Here is a 6,408-nt window from a genome sequence, read left to right on the forward strand (position 1 = left end):
TCCTTTGTCTTCTTTAAATCTTCGTCGGGAGCGCGGTCCTTCGCGCTGAACCGCACAAAGCCATTATCGTTGGGAGCAGGCTGACAGAATGAAGCTATCAGAGCCTCTCCCGTTCGTTGCGTGGATTTCGGACGCTGGGTTGACGAGCTCGATGACGCGTTGGCAGTTTCGGTCACTTGCACAAGAGTCACATCATTAGTTGGATGGAAGGTCACATTCACGTTGGCGGTGCGGCGCCAGTCGGATCCGAGAATGAGATCTAGATTTCGGCAGCGGCACGACGACGACGTCTCGGAGAAGCACTTTCGTTGTTCCCACCTCAACACTGAGCGTTGCCACGCGTGATGGATTAATAGTTTGGTTTAGGACCTGTATCGACTCCGTAGCGTGCCGGGCGTACGTATCAATGTCCGCGCAAAGTGCCCCTTCACTCAGAATTGATACATTGGCTCCACTGTCAATACAAATCTTGAGCGGCCTGTTTACGCGGCCTGTAACGATTGGCAATGTGCCGCCGGTGGAGTGCAAGAAACAGTTTGCTTGGCTGTTGGGTGGTGTGCCGCTGTTGGCGCTGTTGAACCTGGTAGATCGTCGTTGCTCCGCCCTGATGGTAGCTGCGGTTCTGGGTTTGCTGCATTCTCGGGGTAGGTGGCCGGTGTCACCACAGTTATAGCAATACCTTGCGGTAGGCTGTCTCGACTGCGTAGGTCTTCGGGTTTCGTGCGGCCTGTCGTCATCTGGAGGAGCGTTGGACACTCCGCTGGATCGCCTGAGTTGACTGTGCTGACTCGCTAGGCGGGGTCGTGCGCAGGGCCAGATTATCCATGGTTCAAAGGGTTCAAATGAACCGGGCCCTCCGTTCTCAGGGGCCCCCCGAGAGCTGAAAAAGGAAACGACAGACTTCGATGTTTGGTCCGAAAAATAGTCAAATGATCTTCCTAATTTCCCATGATTAAAATTAGATCTCATATATTGCAATTTCGAACGCTTCAAAGGCTATTCATTGTGTGCTTAATCGCAAAGTCAGCCTCACAGTTTGCCAGACAAAGTTTGCCAGTATTGTACTAGCTCGCCCAAATAGATGAAAATACCTAAATATTTTGGCTGGTTGTAACTGGTTTGAGTTGGTTTCAGCTGGTTTCAGCTGGTCCCAGCTTGTGTTCAACTGGTAGCAGAAACGTGCCAGCTGGAACTCAGCGAGTCTCAGTCGCGCGCGAATGAGCGTTCTGATTTTCGAGGGAGGTGTGTGTCCGGCCATTTCCAAGAATAGCTCAGTCAATAGATGTGCTCCGATCGTGCGATGTTCATAAAGAACCCGGACATTCTTTGAGTAAATATGACGTATGTTCTCTCTCTAAAAGGCTTAAAGTGACAACAGTAAGCGGAGTGGGGAAGGGGGGGGGGGAGTATGGGGGCCCTCCTAACCTTTTTTTGAACCGGGCCCTCATAACTGTCAATCCGGCCCTGGTCGTGCGTCCTTGTCGTTGCAAGCGGGCGAAGTCGTCGTGCGGCGTTTCGAGTTGAGTTGGGCTGCACGGTCGATCAACTCCGTCACTGTTCTGCAACACTGCGTTGCAAGCGGATTCGCCCAGGTGTCGTCTTCTATTCCACTCAGTATTAGGGAGATCCTTTCTTCGGTGGCGAGTGGGTACGGCGCTTTGTCGAGGACAGAGTTCTTCGAATACATGTATTCCACGATGGATTCGAACGGTTCAAGGCGTCGTTTCCCTTGGAGGTCAAGGAACTCTTGCATTGAGAGATTTCGTTTGAAGCGGGTGGTGAGGGCTTCTTTCCATTCGGGCCACGTGTTGCACATTGCCCCATACGAGCTGTGCCAGTCTCTCGCAGCTCCCGTTAGAAGTATTGCTGCGCTAGCCAGCGTTAGTGACTCCGTCCAGTGCGCTAGAGCAGCGATGCGCTCCACTTGGGAAATCCAGCCGTTTACACTTTAGTGTGGAAATCGTCATACAAAGGGATGGCGGATACTGTGGCGGATCGTTGAATGGATCTGCACTGGTGCCGTGGGTGCAGTAGTCCTCGTCAACGCGTTGGCCAGCTGTGCTTGCGTGGTTGCGATCATGGCTAGAATTGCAGCCATATTCGGTCCTCTGTCACCAATGGCGCAAGTTGGCGTTATCGGTATTGGTATCTCCGTAGTTGCAGCTCTTGCGTCGTCATTTGGAACTTGAACGGGTGGTGGGCTTGGTGCAGAACTCGTAACGTTTTGCGCTGGCGTTGGGGTGCCTGCACTGACGTTGCCGCGCCCGTGCACTCCAAGTGCGGTAGTTTTGGTCGCCTGGGCAAGCTGCATTCGGACAGTTTCCACCTCGGCACGCAGCTGCTTGATTGTAGACAGCGCCTCCAGGTATGCCTGCCTGTCGTAGTCGTTGGCAGCCTGGTTTAGCGTTGGCGTGTCCATATCTTGATGGTGATGGTGGCCCACCCTTTATAGCGGGCCGCCGGTTTAACTTCACAAAGCTAAAGAAGACTCGTCGACCAATGTTGTCTTCAAGGATTCGTGAGACTAGATCATCCTTGCTTCCGGAGCACAGCAATTGTCTTGCTTTCAATTCGTCCGCAAGCTGCTTCTTCGTAGCAGTGCCCAAGAGGTTGCGGTCGACCGAGAACAGCAGAGAGTTGACGGTTGTTGAGTCGGAGAGAGTCGAGGACGTTCGCCGATGAGCCGCTGGGTCTTTAATGGTTGCGTCTGACTGACATCCTGTCAGCTGCGCCATGTTAGCAGGCACTCAAAAAAATTAAGAGAAACAATTAATTGAGGTCGCATTAGGAATTTAGGTAGAATGTCAGTCCACAAGAAGAAAGCTCCTTTACGAACTCCGCTATTGCGATCCGTGTCCGTTCTGTCGCTCGGCCCGCTTCAACTGACTCTGTTCACATTTCACCCCCTTCACATCCGTTTGGTCAAATCCCTGGTACCGACGCGTACACCAGTCACACACACACACACACACACACACACACACACACACACACACACACACACACACACACACACACACACACACACACACACACACACACACACACACACACACACACACACACACACACACACACACACACACACACACACACACACACACACACACACACACACACACACACACACACACACACACACACACACACACACACACACACACACACACACACACACACAGACAGAGCTGTACACGTCAGAGATGGCTCGTTCTCTCTCCTCACGTGAATGCTGCTCTGCAGTTTCGTGCGCTGCGGCGGCGTCCATAAGAAAGTTTGTTGTAGCCTTGCCTGGGCGCGGTGTCGGATAGCGGCGTAAGCGTTTGATGGTCAGGGTAGACAGTGCCTATATGGGCGCTTTAGCCGGCGTAGCGCTGACAGATGGATGGATGGATGGATGGATGGATGGATGGATGGATGGATGGATGGATGGATGGATGGATGGATGGATGGATGGATGGATGGATGGATGGATGGAAGGACGGACGGACGGACGGACGGACGGACGGACGGACGGATGGATGGATGGATGGATGGATGGATGGATGGATGGATGGATGGATGGACGGACGGACGGACGGACGGACGGACGGACGGACGGACGGACGGACGGACGGACGGACGGACGGACGGATGGATGGATGGACGGACGGACGGACGGACGGACGGACGGACGGACGGACGGACGGACGGACGGACGGATGGATGGATGGATGGATGGATGGATGGATGGATGGATGGATGGATGGATGGATGGATGGATGGATGGATGGATGGATGGATGGATGCTGAACCCTTTGAATCAGTCGGCGGCGTCACACGCAGCTTAGCAATAAATAGCAATATAATTTGTGCCTATTCTTGCTTTGATTTCAGCCACCAATCAGCTAACCTTCGTTTGGTTATTTCTGCCCATTCAAAGTCTGTTTTTCCTACACTATCCTTAAACACCAATGTTTTGTCTAAATCAGTCCTGTTGCCTTGAACTATAGGGCGGAGCCTAAAGGAAATTGTCAAGTGTTCAGCCGTTTCCTCGTCCTCTCCACACGCACCGCACAGTGTGTCTGTCTCTTGGTACTTGAATCGATACGGCTTAGTCTGTGGTACTCCTACCCTAGTCTCGAACTACAATGACCTGCCCCTAGAATTATCATAAATGTTGTCTTTGGCTATTTCCTGCTTCAATATTCTGTACACTTCCAGTGCTGATTTGCTCTCCATCCCTGTTTTTTCACAGACCCCTCCCTGTGTCTTTAACCTTTTTATTAACCGATAATTCCTGGCTGGTCCCCCTACTACTGCCAAAAAATTTGCTTGCCAGTTTTCTTGTCCGCCTCCTCCATTTTGCGTCAACATTCCTCATCTAGAGGTAGCTCTTTCCTAGACCACCGCTTTCCTCCCATTTCTCGCAATCGCTGTCAAACGCTATCTTGCTGCCAGCTTCTCTGCTCTCGAATGAAGGCCATCCCATGTCACCCCCCCCCCCCCCCCTGATTTGGTGTATTTGCATGAGCTCCGAAAGCAAGCCTACCTACCCCGCGATGCTTAATTTCCAACTGTGCTGGGACCTCTGATCTCATACAGAGGACTACACTGGCAAAAGTCAGACTAGGAACCATCACCCCTTTCCAAATCCCTCGCACCAATTCGTACCTATTTTAATTCCACAGTGCCTTGTTTTTCATGACGGCTGCGTTCCTGCTACCCTTAGCTGCTACCTATTTGTCATGCCGCCTTAGATATTCAGCTCCATTATTTATCGATACCCCAAGATAATTGTGCTTATTCACTACCTCCAGTGTCTCCTCGTGTATCCTATGTTCGCCGCGCTCATTATCCTTAGAAATCATGACTGCCGATGTTTTGTTGCTAAACTTCAGACCTAATTTATCTCCCTCTGTACCGCAGATATCCATCAACACCTGCAAATCTACCCTGTTGTTAGCCATTTTTACCATTTTATTCGTCCTCTCGAACTGAAAAAAAAAAAAAAAAAAAAAGGAGAGGGAGCCCGGACCAGCAAAAGCTTTGCCAGGCTTAAAACCAATTAAAAATAAATAAAAGGGAGCAGAAGCTCGAGATAAAAAACGTTTTTTTTTTAAGCGAAAAAAGGTATTTAAAAACAAAAAACAAATAAGATGTCCATATGTTGCAAGGTGGTCCACGCTGGTTTAAGAATAATAATAATAAAAAAAAAAAACAGAAGGTAGCATCCAGAGAGGCAGACATACAAAACCCAAAACATAAGAAAAGGGGAGACTGAGGTAGAATAGTAAACAGGACAGTCCCCAATGATGAAATAAAAATCGGGTGGGTGAACAATAGAGAATTGCAATTTCCTACGGTATTTTATTCGTGGGTCTACAAACTCACAAAGAGAGAAAAAATACTAAATTAAAGAGCAGAAGAATCAAACAAAAAATTTAGAAAGTGCCGACACCACAGACAAGAGGGAGGGGATGAGAAAGAATTGTAAAAAGTAGACAAAACATTAAGAGAAAAAAGCTGATGCGAAAAGACGTCCGTCACTAAACCAGATTATATTAACCGCAAAATGCACGGGTAAGAGAAACAATGGAGGAAAATACATAAAAAAAAACCTACTGCACCACTATACCGGACTCGTGTGACAACCGCCGCAGAAAGGATAAAAAAGTATCATATCAAAGAGGGATAAGAGAAAAAAAAATAACTCCACTCATTTCATAGCAGTATGCATGCTGCCCATGCGGACCTGGCTCTGTAGGCAAGAGTGACTGCAGTCACGGGCTCATCCAGAAAAACTAAAAGGCATGCCTAAAGCACTCTGCTCAACACAGGAGCACGGAGCCCTCCGTCGTGCAGAGCGTGGTAGGGGGACCCTCCGACGAGACCCTCGCCCCCACCACCATCAGGCTCAAGCACAGGATCAGCAGGTCATCCGCTGGTGCTTGTAAAAACAAAGATGGCGAGTTGGCGGCATAGAAGGGCACGCCACGATGAAATACCAATGGACACGTAGAAACGTGATCTAGTAGGCATAAGTGACCTGCGCACTACACCCATAGGCGCCTCCATGCCTTCAAGTGGGCGTGTCCGAATCAGACCGGCTGAAAGGAAGAACAATCTTCCTCTTCTGTACAGAGCGTGGTTGGGGGTCGGCAGGATACTCCGAGGAGTCCCTCATCCCCAGTCTCAAGTACAGGATCTAACGGAAATCCACTGGTGCTTGTAAAGCCAAGGATATACTTGAAAAAGGAAAGGTTGAAGCGGAGTCCGCTCCTCTCTAGTTTATTCTCTAATCCTTGCAGGTACAGCATGAAAAACAAAGGTGACAGAGGACCCCCTTGCCTAAGCCCCTTCTTTACCCCTACAGGCTCCGACACGTTCTTTTCACATTGTATAAGCACCTGGTTATCTTTATAAATA

General features: G+C 49.9%; 2 pseudogenes; both read right to left on the reverse strand.

Annotated features, from left to right (window-relative positions):
• Positions 1-2,098, reverse strand: part of LOC146206063 (uncharacterized) — a 3,893-nt pseudogene extending 1,795 nt beyond the window's left edge.
• Positions 2,099-3,855: 1,757 nt separating this feature from the next.
• LOC146206064 (uncharacterized) lies at positions 3,856-4,850 on the reverse strand (annotated as a pseudogene).
• Positions 4,851-6,408: the final 1,558 nt, after the last annotated feature.

The sequence above is a fragment of the Amblyomma maculatum genome, chromosome 1 (genome assembly GCF_055883805.1).
Source record: "Amblyomma maculatum isolate TAMU_Amacu chromosome 1, ASM5588380v1, whole genome shotgun sequence".
Taxonomy (NCBI): Eukaryota; Metazoa; Arthropoda; class Arachnida; order Ixodida; family Ixodidae; genus Amblyomma; species Amblyomma maculatum.